Source organism: Anabrus simplex, chromosome 7 (genome assembly GCF_040414725.1).
Source record: "Anabrus simplex isolate iqAnaSimp1 chromosome 7, ASM4041472v1, whole genome shotgun sequence".
NCBI classification, from domain to species: domain Eukaryota; kingdom Metazoa; phylum Arthropoda; class Insecta; order Orthoptera; family Tettigoniidae; genus Anabrus; species Anabrus simplex.
This window is the reverse complement of record NC_090271.1, coordinates 228643420-228663054: the sequence shown is the minus strand read 5'-3', so window position 1 is coordinate 228663054 and position 19635 is coordinate 228643420. Positions and strand designations below refer to the sequence as shown.

The following is a 19635-nucleotide window of genomic DNA, read 5'->3' as shown; positions in this document are numbered from 1 at the left end:
ACAATGCATCGCTGTGCGACATCTGGCGTACACTTTACGAACTAGTACTGATGTTGTTTACACAGCAAAGCCAAACTATATAATTCATGCTAGGAACAAGATTTGCATCGAGAAATGTTATATAATGTTAAATAATATATGTGTGACAGAGTTGTTGGCGTAAGATAATATGTCTTTAGAAAATTCATATCGATCGATCATATTATTGATTCAATTCAGTAATTTTCATCCAGTTGGCAGTATAACCGGAACCGTCAGCGCTCCCTCCTTACTCCTCACCCCGTACAAATCGCGTATAGTACTGTGTTGCTACTAATCACAAACCTATTTTGTACCTAACATAGTGGTACTACGCACAAGTAAAAGCGACCCATGGTGTTCCCCGAGTGGTGGTACTAATTACAAGTAGGCTCGTGGTTCTAATTCGATCATCCCTTGGTCGCCTCTTACGACATGCAGGGGATGCCGTGGGTGTATTCTTCGTCTGCATCCCCCACCCACAGGGGGTGATTTATAAATGAGAACAATGTAAAATAAAAACAAATTCCTAGAAAGGATGAAATAAAATCTCATCGCTCCCAACAAAATGCCATCCAACCTTACAGAAAATAGTATAGGCCTACTGAAAAGGCACTGGTGCATAAAATATTGTTTCCACACCAAATCTTACAAAGGACTACAATATTATGACATAGGCTACATGATAATTCAATGCTAAACAAACCTTTAAAATTGCCACTTCTTCCATATGAAACCACTGTGTTATGCTTATAATTTTCATCTCAACTTAGCTTACAACTTCAAAAATGTAATCAAGCAAACAAGTGCAGGAAAACAGCTATAAATCCAGAACATCTCTCAACAACACTGCTCACCAAACACTACTAATTCAACATACAAAAGGTATGATTGAGATTCAAACGGAGAGGATGTACTTCACCACTTTTATTCTTCAAAATATACATACAACATAATTCTGAAAGTTAAAATTACCATCATTAAGCAAAGTAAACCAATGTAAACCTCCCCACCATCAACTATCATGATACAAACATACAATAAACATTTGATAGATTCATCTGAAGATCCAATACAGGCCAAAAAAATGAATTTTCAATCAAATGTAGCTATTGCTGGCTAAATGTAACCTAACAGTAAAATAAGGAAATTTAAATATATGAAATATTCACCAGCATGAACAACTTCAAAGCTAACCTGCAAAATAAAACTGTTTCCGATAACACCGAAATTAAAATGTCATCACTCACACGAACTGTAACGTAAGAACCTTAAATTCCATAATAATTCTTCATACACAAGCTGAGCTAGGAATCTAATTGATGCGTAACTAAGACAAAAATATTGCTTAACAGAAACTAACTTACTGGATTTCAAGAAGTGTATACCACAAAGAAAAAAATATGTACAAAATCATGCTAAGTACACGAGAGTTTTGTCGGCAACCATGGGTAAAATTATCACAACTGATTGGGGTAGCATGTCCTAATATCGGAACCGATTGGCAATCAACGATCGCATGACAGTCAAACTCTAGGGCCAATTTATGATCCTGTATGTCAAGGGTTGGGCCGACACAAACCACGACTTACTCCCGCCTCCATTTTCTTGCATCAACACTGACGTTCTAAATCACTTTGTTTATAATAACCACAAAATATTATCACTCTGACACAGGGAACAATGAACTTTGTGAACGCCATTCGAAGTGTCCTCTTTCGGCTTGGGTGCCTTGATACGCTCAATACTTCCTCCACTGCAAATCCATCAGACATCAAAGGTAGGTTGAGCGGTATTCTATGAATAGCTACATATACAAACTTCCACGTCCAGAATGGAAAACGATACTCACCCCTTCTCTGAGCAAATCACAACGCTTCAGAATTCCAAATTTACTGAAATCCTCCTTCATACCACATATCGTACTGTATCGTGTAAAATTGCCGAAATTACTTTTAAGACCTGTGATCTAATTGGTTAGAATAATACCCTCTATCCTTACTTGTCGTGAAAATACAACCAATCAGGTGATATCTTATAGAGCATCATTAGAAATGTGGATTCCCAAGTAGCCAATGGCGTTTCAGCATTTAGTTAAGTACCCGTATACCATTTCTTTCATTATAAGGATGTCATTGGACTTTATGCGAAATGTACTCCGTATATTCGTTCACAAAGATAAACTACCTGGAAAATCAACGTGCATTATGGTTAATAAACTAAGTTGCGAACTACATGCATGCAGCTGTATTGATACTCACAAAGTTCCCACACTGACTCAATGGCAGCAACCAATTAGTCATTTTAGAATACACTGGCAAAGGCATCAGTTAAACTGCAATTACAGCATTAAATAATGTGTACCAATTTTATTATAAGGTAAAAATATTCGAAGACAAACTTCTTCGAAAGCGTAAGTAATCAATTCTCTCTCCCATCACTATACGAACTACAGCACACTCCAGCGGTAAAATAGCGTACTTAATGACGTGTGCGGTATCTAGTAGGCGATAACGGAACCCAGTCGACGATAGTTGATAGTTCATTCTTGGCGCACAGTAGCAGGTCGTATCCTTTTGATAAATCTCACGTTGCCGTGCGGCCCTTTGGAAGTAGCCTACATCACCACAACCACAGAATATAGCCACAATGATGACTATCGCCGATGATGCTATGTCAGGGAGAAGTATAATCGTTAATACAGAGACCTGTTCCATAACGCATAGAAATTGTACTCCGGGTTAAAAACTGAAACACAAAATTAATTGGTACTGATATCATTTTTAATAACTATAGTAGTTACCGCACTGTCTTCGTTAATGTAGAATTTAATCTCTTAAGCCTGAATTGAATTCCAAGCCTCTCCACAGTGTTCATATGGAGTGGTGGTGATTTATTTTTTTTCCAAAGGAGGTACAACTGGGCAACCATCCTTTATTAACTCTAATCAGAGGGAAGACATTCGGGGTTGACTGACAAAGAACAAAAGTTGACTAAGGAGCGTCGAATAGGAAAGATGAAGGTGAATGAAGGTGAGGTGTCTGACACAAGTAAATAGAAGCAATGCCAGACTCAGCTAGGGGAACCACTGTCGCCAACCCATGCTCTCAAGTTGAGAGCCCTTACCCTGCGCCCCCCCCCCCCCCCCTTCCCTTTAGTTGCCTCTTACAACGGGCACGGTATACCATGGCTGTATTCAACCCCCACCGACCCACCCACACTTGGTTTATATGGAGTGAGGGCATATGATGCTGTTAATGGTGATTCATCCTTCAGATGGAGACATTAAGTTTTGAGCAGACCCCTTGGTGCTATTCGACACGAGCAGGCTATTACAAGAAATTAGAATCATTCCATATTGACAGTTTTCACTTTACAAAGGAAAATTTAGGCTATGTACTGGCACTAGGTTTCAACCTCTCTCTCTCTTCCTACTATCATATAGATGTTGATTCCCATAGGGAACCTGAAATATTTGTCCCGAATGAGTAAATTTATATTACTAATATAAATGATCCGTTATTGGACATTATAAATTTTCCAGCTAACTCATTCCTGGTTGCCAGTGTTTCGCCCCAGTGTGCTAATTCGGGCTCATCAGTTGGTAAATAACTCACTCACCAAGACACATGGCTAGTGCATACCGTGAAGGCCACTGCATAGGCTATTTGGAGCCACCGGCAGTGCCAATGCACTCTTTGTCTCATTACCAAAAATTGATGCCTGCCTGGCCATCAGATGATATGGATGTTGATTCAAACAATACTGTCAGAATACTAAACAAAAGGTGTATGCTAGAAATAATATTATTAGAAAACTAACAGGATAAGCAAGTATACATTACTGTGAACGAGACTGGTTGCATAATTACAGGGTGTCCGAGACCAACTCCAACAGAAAATATCTATCCTATCGCAGGAATCGCCCCTCCTCACATAACAAGGGAAGTAGCAGCGGAAGTTGAACATCAAAAGCAGTCACAGAAGAGTTTTTTAAGAACATTCATTCCACTTGTTGATATGCCAGAAAAATGAAGGCATTATTATTATTATTATTATTATTCTCGTGTCAGATACATCAAAAAAAGAAAACAGTTACAATAATTTCAAGTAACATTTAAATAATCTTGGACCAATACAACGCTACTTCGAGTCCTCTCTTCGTAGCTTGATGCAGGTCATCTTGCGTGCACAAAGATGGACACAGCGGACACTGAAGCATATGCTGGATGGTTTGATCTTCTCCGCAGTCACACTTGGTGTTGTCGCCATTGATGAAGCCCCAAATTAACTTTGGACCTTCCCACTCCTGATCTCAACCTATTGAGAGATTTCCAGATTGTCCAGCTCTCATTGCAACCAGGTGGCAAACGTTCCTCAACCGCCATCTGCTCAGAGCCTTGGGGGATCTTCGTCTTCCATAGCTGTATCCTTACCTTCTCAGCTGGTACTATAAGTTCCTGAGATGTTCGTAGGAAGCTCTTCCTAGATTTCAGTCTCTGTACTGGAAGCTCATGTCCATGCAGTAGATGAGTACTTTCGTGCTTAACCTTTGTCCTTTCCTTATTTGCAGCTACTTCTCTTCGCACACCGGGTGGTGCTATCCCTGCAAGACGATGAACTGTGGCAAGAGCAATTACGCAATCCATCCCTGAATTTAAAGGAAGACCCGTCTGCAGGTTTTCACCTTCTGTATCCCGTCTGGAAGGCCCGCAATCAACTGTGGACAGGTGTTACAAAGTTTGAGTCTAACCTAGTTAAATGGGGCTATGTACAAGGAGACTTGACCTGTGATTGTGGACTACTACAGGATGAAGAACATCTTTTGGTTTGTCAGCATTTACCATCACCATGCACAAAGGAAGATGTTTTGCTGTCCTTGTAGATGAATATTGGAAAATCATTATTCAGCAGTGTATCTGAACATGGAAAATAAACAATGTACAAAAATGAATACCACAAATTATTTACTGTATTAAACACAACACAAGATATTACAGTATTAAAAATGAAAAATTGAATTAAAAATCAAACACAGTATTTTTTGTTAATGCTATTTGTTTGGGGCATCGACCTACAAAGATCTTTTGCCCCTACTTGCACCATATGTTATGAACCTGCGTGTATTTGGATATTGAGGAAGTGTAAAGTGTTGAATGTGACAGGAAAGGAACGTTAAGGACAACACAAACACCCAGTCCCCAGGCCAGCGATATTAATCCTTTACAATTAACAACCCCTGACCCAGCCGGGAATCGAACCCAGGGCCGCTGGGTGACAGGCGGACGTGTTAGCCCCCTACACCGTGGGGCCGGACAACACAGGAACTTATTGTACTGCACAGTTAAATTAGTTTTAGGCTCAACATTTTAGCAGTCACTTCCGTAGGTCTATTACTGTACACTGTATGAAATACGTAAGCAATGACTGTGAAAAAATAAAAATTGTTGCCAAGAATTTGGTACAGTGCAATCTGAATCACAGTCTATAGAACTAGCATAGGTGTCTGATGATGTTGAGGGCGTGAAACATGTCAGACTGATATCTACCACTGATGGGAGAGCTTGAATTTTCTTTTGAGCCATCTGAAACATTGTAGAGATGTTAACTTGTTTCTTGGATTGACCTCTTTTTCGACAAAAATTATTTTGTATAATGTGGAGATTTATAATTTCAGCAACGTCATATTTCTGGCTCCTCTCTGCAAATTCAACAAAGGTGTTTAAGGCTTCCAAAGCCTCATCCCAAGAGATGCGAGTTGTAGGCATTTCTTCTTCATCACCCTCAGTTCATCCTGTGGGGTTAAATCACTTTGGATTATCACACGTCAGTCAGTTCTTCTTCAAAAATCACATTTTGTCAATGTCGATCCATCCATGAATTTCTTCTACTGAAAGAGCAATCAGTCCATTATTGGAACACAATTTATCGCATTCACCTAAACCTGAGGAAGAACAACATGGATTTAGAGCGAACAGATCAGCGCTAGACCTAATTTTTTTGATAAGAATGCTCTTTGCAAAATACTGGGATAAGAATAGAACGGTTATAGCTGTATTCTTGGATATGACCATGTACCACGTAAGCACATATTTTGTCCGAGACGTAAAGAAGTGCTAGGTGAGATTATAGCTCGAGTAAAACAACTATATCGAGAGACAAAGAGCTGTGTACTAATTCAAGGAGGCAGCTCAAACTGTTTTGAAACCAATAGCGGAATCCAACATCGAAGTTATGTCGAACCTGAAAATTTACCCAATAAAACGGAATTCGTCTGATAGTTACACAGGTGTTGGCTTTTATTATTTGCCACAAAGTTAAAACTTGATTTACATTGTTTATGTTTGTTGTTTTTAAACAATCTTTCTCAAAACCAAAGAGTACAAAATCTGGTGGGTGCATTCCATTTAATCTCTGGATGCAACAAACCTCCCACCTTTTGGTTTTATTTATTCCCGTTAACAGAAAACCAAAATGAACCAATAAAAAAAATCTGACAATCATTTTGCCTACACTGTTTAACAAGACAAGAACTTATCACAAAACTTAAGTCCTATATCGTGCAGGGAGTTTCACCAAATGTCCACTTTTCGTTTTCACTTTGTCTTTTACAGCAGAAACAACACTTTCATGCTTATTAGCTCCATCATCTTCCACTAGTAAGGTATCCTGCGATGAAGTCATCTCCAGTGGGTACAAACGTTGAATGGGCCTGATCATGTCCCGTCCAGCAGTCTGCACTCAAACTACTCTTGTGTTACCATCTTCACCAGGAAACATCTCAATCACTTTACCCAAAGGCCAATTGAGTCTTTTCCTCTGATCAGAGCCTACTAACACAGTGTCACCAATATTTAGCATCCTTCGATACTTTTCTTTAACTTGCGGCTGTACTAAAAGGCTCAGGTAGTCATCACAGAATCCTTTCCTCAATTCCTCCCAAAAACGCTGCAGGTACTTGGCCCATCTTCTGAGGTCGGTCTTGTCACGGCAATCGAGATCAGGGACTCGAATGGACCGGTTGTCCTGCAGAAACATTGCAAGAGCCAATGGCACTAAGTCGCTTGAATCCTCAGACAGGTACATCAAAAGCCTAGAATTTACCACAGACTCCACATTGCATAGGACAGTCAAATTCTCTTCATAGGTGAGAGAGGCTCTTCCCAATGTCCTCTTCAACAACTTCTTGACCATTTGAATGATCCTCTCCCACCATCCGTCCCACCGAGCAGCCGTGGGTGGAATGAATTTCACTGGATCCTACTTGAAGATGTTTCCTCTTCTATCTTATGCCAGTCCTAAGAGTCAAAGGAATTCACAGCTCCTGTGAAGCTGGTCCCATGGTCACTGTATATAACTTTGGGTCGTCCCCGTCTTGCAATAAATCTCCTAAGACCTTGAAGAAATGCTTCTGTGGAAAGGTTTAAAACCAGATCAATATGTACAGCTTGATACATAGCACAAGTTAACAACAACATCCAAGCTTTCTCTCCGCCCCTTAAAATCAATGGCCCAGCAAGATCAACCCCACTGACCTCGAAGACTGACGGAATCTTTCACTCTATCGTCTGGTAATCTATATCAATTTCCTTTGACTCAAATAGTCGATATTCGACACATTTTTGTGATCACCCTCCGTACTGTCTTCCGACCTCTTAAAATCCAGTATTCTTCCCTTAATATTCTAAGTAACATCTCAACACCTGCAGGAGGATATTGTATGTGGTAGTCTCCGATTAGAATTTCCACATTTGTGACTGGAAGGCAGAAGAATGGGATATGTAAAATTTTCCTCATCTTCTCTTTGAACAATTTTAGCCTTAAGTCTCAGAAGACCATCTTGGTCCACAAAGGTGCAAAGGGAGTTCAATCGTCGTCTTTCAGTTTCTTCCAGAACCCCTGTCTGGACAAGACTCAGGAGCCTTCTCTCCGCCTGTGCTAGTTCTGAAGCAGAGAGATCACCCCCAATTTCACAACTGCTACATTTGAATGATTGTTCCAACAAATCGCAGTATCCATCCTATGAGCCTAACAATTTGAGAAAACTTGGAAAATCTTCTTAGGTACCAGGCATCTCCATTCTTCTCTGAGGAATTGATCAATGACGGAGATATTTTTCTCCTCTTTGTTTGATGATGTCATCATCCACGTCGACCTCTGATGTCGGCCATTCCCCTTCTGCCAACTTCAACCAGTGAGGACTCTCCTACCATTTGGAGTCTATAAGGACTTCTACGGAACAGCCTCGAGATGGAAGGTCAGCTGGATTCTGCTCCCCAGGAACACGCCTCCAGTCTTCTTGTCTCGTCAGAGATCTAATCTCCTTCACTCCATTGTTCACAAATACTCCCCATGACTCATCTCTCTTGATCCAATACAATGCCGCTGAAGAGTCCATCCAATAAAACTCGGAGATGTTCAAGTTCAGACTTTCTCTGACCGAGCTTGCTAGTCGACTAGCAATACAACATGCCAGGAGTTCCAATTGCGGCATTAAAATAAACATGATGAGGAATGCTAAAATCACATATATTGGTTGAAAAACTAACTGCACTGATGATAAAACGTCGTCTGGATCGGCGTAAAAAACAACATCATAGTTCATTACAAGAGCTCACCCTTATGTGAATAACTGTTTTTAATCATAAACAGTCTAATGCAACTGAGCGAAGATTATTATGGTCACTGATTTATACGAACATTTAATCACTACATACTATAGTAACATTTCATGTCATTCATTCCACTTACATTTTAAGCAATTTTTATGATCAATATTTGTTTTAATAGACATAATATAACCTTACTGATTATTTTTAAATTGTTAAAATTCGTATTTTATCAATGTATATTAGACGTTTTTTTCGTTATATATACCAGGATCAGGGCCCTGACCCACCATGGATTATGTTATCTATAGCTGATGATGCTCACTAAGATTGAGCGAAACATGTCCTACTTGTAATTAAATGGTTTTATCCTAAATATAAAGGACTATCGTGTATTGGAAAGTTGGTTTTATTAATATAAAATAATAACTTCTTAAACTTCAGCTTCCCATTTTCTAAACTTCTCTGTACATCCTCTGGCAATAGATCATCGCACCCCATCTTTGAATTCCAGCTATCCCAAATGAGAAGTTTAGGGAATAGGGTCAGAGGACATGAAAACCAATGGGATCAAAAATCCTCTGAGGAGATGACAAGATTTTTCTTTGTGTAACACATCCAGTCTCATTTTGAGGCCTCACATCACAGTACAATACATCTTGTCCCACAATAATCCAAGAACAGGAGAAATCTTCTCTAACCTATTCTCTTTTCCCCTTGAGGTGCATTCCCAGCCACGTAGTTCAAATCTGGCTCCTAAAAGTAGTTTCATAGATTTCCCAACAAATTGGGTCATTTTCTCCTCTGAATCAAGGGATGTTACGCACTTGTTGAAATAGAATGAGCTCTTTAATAGCTGTGCTGTTTCTTGCAGTTTGGAAGAGCTGCTTTTCTAAATGGAGATCAAGAACAGCACCCAACAAGAATGGACTACACTTGAGCCCTAATAGAACTCAATGTCGGAATATCTTGAATTTCTTCATGGAGGAATCCTCCCACCATTGGAATCTCAAGATATCTCTGTCTGAAGGAGCAATAGAAATTTGCAGAAAGGCCATTTTTATGTCTGAAACGACTCCAATTTCACAACAGCGAAACCTGACCAGAATACGTGGAATTTGTTCCAGCAGATTTGGTTCTTTCTCCAGGCACTAATTCAGAGATGGACTTTCCTTCCCCCCAGCCAGAAGCATCAAATACGGGTCTTAACAGTGTCGTTGAATTTTCTTTGAATACACCTCTGTGAGGTAAATAGTGACATTTATTTTCGAGATCTTGAAAGGGTACCTCTTCAATCACCTCTTCTTGAAGCCAATCCTGAAACACAACATTGTATTCCTGATACTTGTTGCCACTCAACGGTGTGTTAGTCGTCGTCCTGCACCTCTTCTCAGCAATTTCCAAACTGTCATGGAGCTCCTCAGATACCTCATTCCATGGTAGATGGACTTTGTAACAGCCATCCTCGTCGATTGAGACAGTCTTCTTAAAATGATCCAAGGTAGCCATTTCTTTCTTTGATGTCTTCTCAGCAGGATCCCTAATCTAGGGTGTCCAACTTCTGTAAATCAGTGATTGCAGTGTTTAAAGTCAACATTGACGATACCACCATGCTGGAAGAGTCTGAGAGACTGTTCAGAGATAGCCTCCCCATACCAACCCATCGAAGTCGAGTCTCAACAGACACTAGTCCACATCCCATGTTTTTTATTCTTCCAGTGAGAAGTGTTCCATAAGTGTCTGCTCCTAAAAGTTTGACGGAAAATTTGGAAAACATGAAATTAAATTCCACGGAGAGATGGGAACAATATCAAGAGAGGATGAACAAGTTAGATGAGATAATAGGAAATACAAATAAGTCAATAGAAGTAAATTTTATCTTGGCGAGAGAACAAGTATCGAATAAAATAGATATAATCCGAGAGGAAGTAGAGCGGAATAAGAATGAGGTTGACAGTAGAGTTAACAATACGGAAAGGGAGTTGCGGACTATCCGAAAAGAGATACAGGAATTAAGGGTGCATGACCAAAACACAGGATCCAGTATGTTAGGGAATATGGATATTCGAATGAACGAAAGAGAAACAACACCAACGATGACGACGGATTCCAACCAGGTTATCAACGGTGGAATAATTGGAAACGGGAATTGTAGCAGTGGAGGTCCAGCAGTAATAAATATTATTAAGACAGTTGATGATAGACCAAAACATTTTGATAACACTGCAAGTCTATCACCTAAGCAATTTCTTCGGGAAATGGAGGCTTATTTTAGGGCTAATCAGATTCCGAATGAAAGAAAGCTAAAAATAGTTGAAAAACACTTAGATTCTAATCCTGGTATATGGTACCAAGCATTTAGGTACAGCTTTCATGATTATGAGGAATTTAAAACAGCATTCTTGCGAAGGTATTGGAGTTCGGAGGCACAATTACAGCTTAGGATGGAGCTATACTCCCGGAAATTCGCATTTAATGGGCAAACAAGATACTCAGATTATTTCGCGTTCCAATTTCAACGATTTCAAGATCTGGACGCCGCACCAAGCGAATTGGAAGCAATAAAAACAATCCAGAGGCAGTTTCCTCCCGAGGTGCAAAGGCACTTGGCAGTAGCAAATGTTCAGATAGCTATAGAAATGGAAGACCGGCTAAGGCAGCTAGACATGGCAACTGCACATCCCACAACCAGGTTAATGAGGAATGCAAAGAATGAGGCATCGATAAATGTGATAACGCCGGAGAATGTGGAAAATAATAGATGGAGAGAACTTAAGAATGGTGTTAGAAACCGGGAGATGGATGGAAAGAAAGAAACGAAGGAATGCCAATGCCAAAAAGGGTATGTAAATCGACGGACATATCAAATGAGCGATAGATATGTACCATATTATAGGACCAATAATAGGTACTCAGGAAACAGAGCCGGAATAGTTTTCGGAGAAGGCCATCATATGAAGGAAGGAGAGAACAAAGTTATAGAGGTAGAGAATTTGCCAAAAGAAAGTATATCCAAGAGTTAAGGGAAAATTCAAATAATAAGGATAAATGGGAACAGGCGATTAAGGACAAAGAAGTGGTTGGTGATATAGAAGGTGCGGAGAGCTTAGAACTCCAGGAGTACAAGAAGATGGAGGCAGCGAAACGAAGATTGAATCCGAATGCACAAAATTTTAGTGCAGGGATAGATGTTTCGGAGAAGAAAAAGAAAACCATGGATTTTTAAGAATTAGTTATAATAAGTGCAATAAAGAAAAGAAATCGGATGACAAAATTTTAAGTGAAATTAATGCCAAATAATACCTTAGAAATCACTGAGAAAGATAATGATCCATGTATTGAATGTCAGACAGATAATGGGAATAAAAACGATCAGGAGTGATTATACGGAAGAAATTTAAAAAAAATCAAACATGAAATGAGATACAAAGAAAGGGGATAATGTAACGTAAAGGTCCATTATACAAGTATATGGAAGAGCGGATTAAATATGTTGTATCCAACATATTTAAAGTTAACGTGGAGGTGAAATGTACCATTACGTTACATTAGCGGCCGTCAATGTAATGGATACAGTGGACAAAGATGGTGGACAATAGCTTCAGGTGCAAGTACACAGAGTAGTGATCTAATAAATCGATATCGCCCGGCCGCAAGGGAAAAGAATCTCAAGAGTTAAATAATGATGGACTGAAAAATTTGAAAGAGAACGATTCTTGACTACTTTGTGAAGATAGAGTTACAAGTTGAAGGGAAGTTGCACGGCTTATAGAAAGATTTAAAAAAAAGATCAACACAACATCAAATACGAAAGTATTAGTATATTAACAGCATAGAAGACTATATCTGCAAGAATATAAGGCAGAAAAAGACTAGATTTGAAAGAAATATTCGTCACTGTGAGACCTGAATTCAGAAACGGAAAGGAAGCTTCAGCCGAATTACACGTTGCCGAAATTAATACCATAGCGGCATAATTTATTGTTTCCAGGAGGGAGACAATATCTGTTTAAGCAAAAGAAAGAGCAAGGAATAGGCCAAATTAGAGAAATCTATAAATTTAAGGAAAAGAATATTTTCGTCTAACACGAGTTTCCAAAAAAACAAATATTGCGAATTGAATTGCCTATTATTCACCAGTATACTATGAATTCTACTATGTATTTGTTCTTTTATGATTGCATGATGACTGGTGACAAGATGGACTCAGCTTAAACAGAAGGAATGTTTGCTCAAGACTGATTAGCTCAAGCCAAGACCCAAGCCGAAGCCGCAGATGACGTAATCTTCGGATCGCAGTGGTTGCCTACTCCAAGATGCCGTAGTCCAGCAAAGATCCAACAGCAAAATCCCGTTACGAGATAAGTATTATGAGTTGCATCGTAATGAATTTCAAATCAATTGATGAAAAATATTTATAGGTGTACAGGAGTGCTAGATATAAGAGATCAAGTGCCAATGAAAGGATATATGAATATAAATGCTAATTATTAGCCAAGGAAATGTGCTATTTTATACTATATAACTACAGTGCTAATGTGATAATTTTAAGGTTATTGGAAACTAGATCTGACTGAGTATTTGTGCATGTTTTGTGCCAATTAATACGTGTAGACCGTGAAGTGTTTAACCAGTTATGGATATATAAATATAAGCGAGATATAAGACGTAACCTAGAACTTCAAGTCAATATGTATACCAATCATGGCCAGTATGATAATAATATGGTAAAGAAGTGTTTGAAATATTACGAAGTTGCAGTGTATAAGAGAATAATAAGGTTATTGAATATTGCATCCGTAACACAGAGGTTATTTTAGTGGAATTGAATAATGATATTTTTTTTAAATATGGAGGAATATATATATATAAAGGAAATGAAATGTTAATGTGGTATGTTATAAGTAGAATGAGGAGATATGTTTCTGTTCGTTATTCAAGAATGGGATAGATAACTGAAATGCGAATTCCTGTGTTACATATTATATTTAGATTTGGGTTAGCACTGCAAGTAAAGGATATAGGCCATGTGGAGTTGAATGCATGTCTCGAGCCAAGCAGAATGTGTTTCGTTGTAACTTTCAGAGGAAGATATGGAGAGGTTACGTGTTTGTTATGCATTATGTTATATATATTTGGGAATAGAATGGAATATCGCACATTTACGTATTTGAAGGTCAGCACGTTAGCGCTTATACGGAGTACGGTTTGCTTGGTCGAAACTATGGCACAGCGAAGAAATATTTGGGAGTATGTAAATATATTGGCACATGACGAGAACTGTTGGCACGATTTTCGCAGGTTAGAATGACGTACCATCAAATCTATGGCACTCTGTACTAATATTATTTGGTTTATTTTGTACATATGGTGATGTACTGATTTAATTTATTCATTTTGGGTTATGATAGGAATATTGGTAACTGTATGGGTGTTTTGAACCTATATTTAAACATGCTAATGCTTATCTCGTAACGTGGTGAGTCACAAACAAGAATCCAAACAAGAATCCAAACATGTGTATAAATAAATTTTGGTCAAATAGACCGAAAACCAAAATGAAACTTAACTTATGCCCCAAAGAAAATCCCAAACAACATTAAATGAAAGATATTCCACTCCTCCTTGGTTTAATAAAGTTCTGATCCCTATTTTTCCCCTTATATCAATTAAACATGGAAGATATGGTATATTTTGATGATTAACAAATATGTAAGCAAATATGTTGAAGATTTAAAGTTCTTTCAAATATGTTTATCCCAGAAACCAAGCATTTTGAGAATGATACTTATAATTCCATGATTTTCCTTTCGTTATTGCCAATGAATATACATTATTCAATTTTATAATAATAATTTCGTGTGGCTATTTCTAGCCGAATGCAGCCCTTGTAAGGCAGACCCTCCGATGAGGGTGGGCGGCATCTGCCATTTGTAGGTAACTGCGTGTTATTGTGGTAGAGGATAGTGTTATGTGTGGTGTGTGAGTTGCAGGGATGTTGGGGACAGCACAAACACCCAGCCCCCAGGCCATTGGAATTAACCAATTAAGGTTAAAATCCCCGACCCGGCCGGGAATCGAACCCGGGACTCTCTGAACCGAAGGCCAGTACGCTGACCATTCAGCCAACGAGTCGGACATTCAATTTTATTATACATTAGCATGCTAATAAATTAGACATAGATATGATTTTGCATTTCTATTCTTTAAGTAAGGTGTAGTAGATAGTAGTAGGATAGTATACGGAATTATTGAGTTAGCTTACGCTGAATATTAGATGAGGATCGGATGATTTCTTTTGACATAAGGATATGGTATGAATGTTTCAACGGTCGGCGACTCTTCAACGGAATCCGCAATTTATTTAATGCTTATGGGAACAACGAAGTGAATTTTTACCCTGTGAAAAGATTATATGCCATATGTTGGAACTTATGTTCATAAATACTATCCCAGTTTGGAATCTTTGTATGACTTACGACCCGATGCTTAGAATTTTGTGGCCGGAGCAATATTTAAATATGTGAATACTCAGTTAATACTCCAATAACATAAGACAGAGATGCCGGTAAAGGTCACAAATCAAAAGTATGGCATATTACAGATCTTGTCAACATGACCAGGTCTCAAGCACTGAAAACAATACTCCGCTTTCATCAAAATGTTCTTTCTTTCCACTAGTCATCTTATGCGCCTTGAAGCACTTTTTTTGCTCTCATTAGATTTTCTGCAGAATACACATACATTTCCAGGATCTTGAATGTATCCTGTGAACAGACTACTAGCAGCGGCCATGTTTTCCACTTCGTTTAACCTAGGTTTCTGCTTTGTAGGCATCTGATTTGCTGTATTAACATTTTGAATCACAAGTCCAAGTAGTTCACGAACATAAAATTCTACGAGTAATTCTTCTTTTCCGAATCTACTTTTAAGAAACTGAACTGCACTATCATAATTTTTAGCTATTGCAGGGAAACTAGTTACCACCTCCCTAGCTCTACTTTCTTCAACAGTACATTGGATCAAATATTGAAATTTATCTTCTTTTTCTATGTCTGAGTCGTCATGAATTTGATGGAACTGGCTCCAAAACGCTAACCAGTCCCTAACCAGGCATCTATAAACTTAGGAAAGATCACAATATGAAGATAAAGTTGAAATTCAAGAAGACAAATTGGGGCAAATATTCATTTATAGGAAAGGGCGTTTGGGATTGGAGTAACTTACCAAGGGAGATGTTCAATAAATTTCTAATTTCTTTGAAATCATTTTAAAAAAGGCTAGGAAAACAACAGATAGGGAATCTGCCACCTGGGCGACTGCCCTAAATGCAGATCAGTATTGATTGATCGATTGACCTCTCTGGAAAATTTTCAAAGTTCGATTTTTGGCATTTTAAGTTTTTTCTGTGAGAAACCTATGAAACCATCACTCAATATTTGATTTCCTTCATTTGTATGTTGTGTTAATACAACACACTCGATTCACTGACGAGCTTCATCTACTTTATCACGATATTCTTTCACTTTATCGTATTCATTTGTGTATCGTTCTTCTTTACTGTCGTCGAGAAGCACTTCTAGTATTTTCTCATCGGCATCCATCCGTTCATTTTCTACTCATTCTAGTTTAGTAAAATGCAATCTTACCTTTTTGTGGTCTGTTTCCACCATCACTGCATCATATGTTTTCATGACCATAGCACGTATTGGTTATCTTGATTTAATCAACTTATCCATTTCAAATTACTGCTTTGTTCACATCAAGTTGCAGTCGCCAATAATGTTATGTCGAACCCAAAAATCTACCTGATAAAATGGAATTCCAATGGAATTATAATGTCCAATAATGGACCATTTATATTTGTATTAAAATGGAATTCGTCTGACAGTTACACAGGTGTTGGCTTTTATTAATTTCCACAAACTTAAAACTTGATTTACACTGTTTTTTTTTTTTTTTTCAAAACAAACTGTTCTCAAAACCAAAGAGTACAAAATCTGGTGGGTGGATTCCATTTAGTCTCTGGATGTAACAGAAGTTGTCTATCACCACTTCTCTTCATTACTATAACGGATGAGGTTATAAAAGCAGTGAAAATCAAGAATCAGACAACAAATGAACTTGTATTTGCTGATCATGTTATGCTATGGGGTGAGACAGAAGCAGAAGTTCAAGCTAAACAAGATCTTTGGCAAAAAGAATTTGAAAGAATGGTAATGATCATCAGCTGAACTAAAACCGTCATTTTAGTTATGAGTCGAAATCCTGAAGCAGTCCACCTGCGAATGAAAAATGAAGAAGTAGACATTATCGATAACTTCAAATACTTAGTGAGCTTCGTTTCTTCTGATAATACCATAAACTAAGAAATAGGCAATAGAATACAAGCTGCATCAAAATTCTACCACTCCGTCAATTACTTTGAGATGACTCATTTCCCCAAGCTTGCAAGCTAATGCTGCACAAAATATTTTGTACCAATTCTAACATACGGACTGGAAGCAGCAACGTTGACTAGATCTGCACAAAGTCGCCTACGGGCTACAGAAATGAAGTTCCTTCAGTCATGTCTCCAAAAGACAAGGAGAGACAAAATAAGGAATGAAAGTATTCGGCAACAACTTGGATTGGACAGGAGCCTGTTGGGAACCTTACAATTAAGCAGGTTATGATGGTATGGACAAATGAGAAGGATGACTCCAATTAAGACCCCTAGAGCATACTATGAAAGGAATGTTGTTGGTAGGAGACCCAGAGGGAGGCCTCTTATTAGTTGGGAAAAGCAAATTTTCAAAGACCTTGCCAAACGTGATGTAAATTGGCAGCGAAAGGTAGAACATCAGCTGTGGATGGACAGGACGAACTGGAAGAGGCTCGTAAACACCCGCACCTGGCTTGCTGGAACAGAAAATTGATGATGATGATGATGATGATGATGATGGTAGTGGTGGTGGTGGTGGTGGTGGTGACAAATTCTGAGTGGTCAGTTGAAGGCTCATCATCATTTTCGTCATTTTCCATCTCCGTTTCTTTGGCTAGTGTAGGCCATAATTTTCTCCAGGCCAAGGGCACACACTGGGCTAGGCAATTGCAGCTGTAAAAATAGCACCTATAATGGTAAAATTAAGTTGGAAATCTTTAAAGCTGCAATATGAATTCAGCAGTTTTTGCACAAATGTTCCTCTGTACTTGTACTTCAAATTTTGTATGACCCCTTGGTCCATGGGTTGTATTAATGGCATAACATTACGAGGAATATATGTGCAAAAAATATTTCCTGACACAAGCTCAGATTCTGGAGGGTGAGCTCGGCAATTGCCAAGGATGAGAACCGCCTTAGAAGCTTTAGGTAGCCCTAGTTTTTCACAATTTGCTTTCACAGCTGGAATGAAATAGAGAAAGAACCAGTCTTTGAACAACTCTGCTGTCATCCAGGAATAATCTGAGCACCGTAAATAACAGGCAAATGTGTCACATTTTTGAGAGGCCTAGGCTTTTTATACTTTCCAATCACAAACAGTCGAAGTTTATGATCACCTGAAGTGTTTCCACACACTAAGACAGTTATTCTGTTTTATTCTTTCTAAAACCCTTTGCACTGGATGTTGAATTTGGCAAACACTGCCACAACAGGCCTGTCTCATCTGCGGTGTAAATTTGGGGTGGGGACAATTGATGTTCATCATAAGTTTTTGAAACAATGTTTTGTACTCATTTGCAGCAGCCTCATCAGCTGATTTTATTTCACCAGAAACGTCTAGTTTACTGATGCCATGACAAATCTTGAAATTATGAAGTCACTCTTTAGGGAATGAAAGAATTTCATCTGCAGGTAAATGTATTTCCTTGTGAAAAACTTTGGCCTTTTTCACAGGCCCTGTTATTGGATTTCCCTCTGCTCCCTTAGCACTGAACCGCTTATACAAAATTTTGTCTAGAGTATATTTAATTTAGGTTTTTTTATAGAGTTTGTCTAATATCTACACTTTTAACAGAAGCACTTTCAGACACAAATTTTTTGAACTGTCGTGTTTGTTTATTAATCCTCCTATATATAAAAGTGGATGTTGGTATATTTGAGATTAACAGACTCTAACTCTAGACTTTAACGGCATCTTTGGCAGAGAAGGAGACCTTCAGAATGGCAGAGATGGCAGATATGGCAGATGAGGCAACCCATCCTCCCCGGGGATAATTAGAAGAGGACACCACTGTCTTGTGGAGAAGAGGGATCTTCAAAGGCTAAGGGAGTAAACCCCGAAAGAAAATCCTCACCTGTGTTAGGCCTAGCAAGTCAACAGTTGAGTATGAATATACTGCTTTCAAACCTAAAACAAGCCTCGGATGGAAGAATAAATTAAATACCAGACATGACAGTTTTTCTCGTACCGTCCGAATTTATGATGGACAAAACCCTGATGCTCATCGGAGATACTGGAAGACACAAAACCCTCCCAAGAAGGAGCAGCTGAAAATTGGTACACTCAATATCCTCACTCTCACCAACAAATATGAAGAACTTGTGGATCTTATGGAGAGGCGTAAGCTCAAGATATTGGGGTTAGTGAGACAAAATGAAAAGGACATGGGAAGAAGTCCTTGAGAAATGGATATATATGTGCTGTACTGGGGTGGGAACAATAATGAATCCAAAAATGGAGTTGGCTTCCTTCTTCATAACGATATAGACACACATACAGATGTCAAATATATGAGAAATAGGATCATTCAGATGAGACTGAGTGTTGGTAATGCACATCATACTCTTCTGCAAGTATATGCACTGCAGACAGGATCTACCACAGAATAGAAAGAGCAATTCTTTATCAAACTTGAGGAACAAATAACAGAGAACACCACAATCATTATGGTGGATCTGAATGCCCAAGTTGGTAAAGAAAGACTAGGCTGTGAAATCCTCGTTGGCCCCCATTTGGTATGGTAACAGAAACTCTGAAGGAGAGAACCTGATTGAATTCTGTGTGCGAAACAACTAAACCATACAG

At 38.6% G+C, this 19635-nt stretch overlaps 1 protein-coding gene across 5 annotated transcripts in view; it reads right to left on the bottom strand.

The window, feature by feature from the left end:
- LOC136877494 (chromodomain-helicase-DNA-binding protein 6) overlaps positions 1 to 2443 on the bottom strand; it is a 703291-nt gene extending 700848 nt beyond the window's left edge. For all 5 annotated transcript variants that reach the window (XM_067151592.2, XM_067151593.2, XM_067151595.2 and 2 more), the window contains exon 1: positions 2280 to 2443. The gene's annotated coding sequence lies outside the window, so the exon portion shown is untranslated. The remainder of the gene's footprint in view (positions 1 to 2279) is intronic.
- Between the last annotated feature and the right edge of the window lie 17192 nt (positions 2444 to 19635).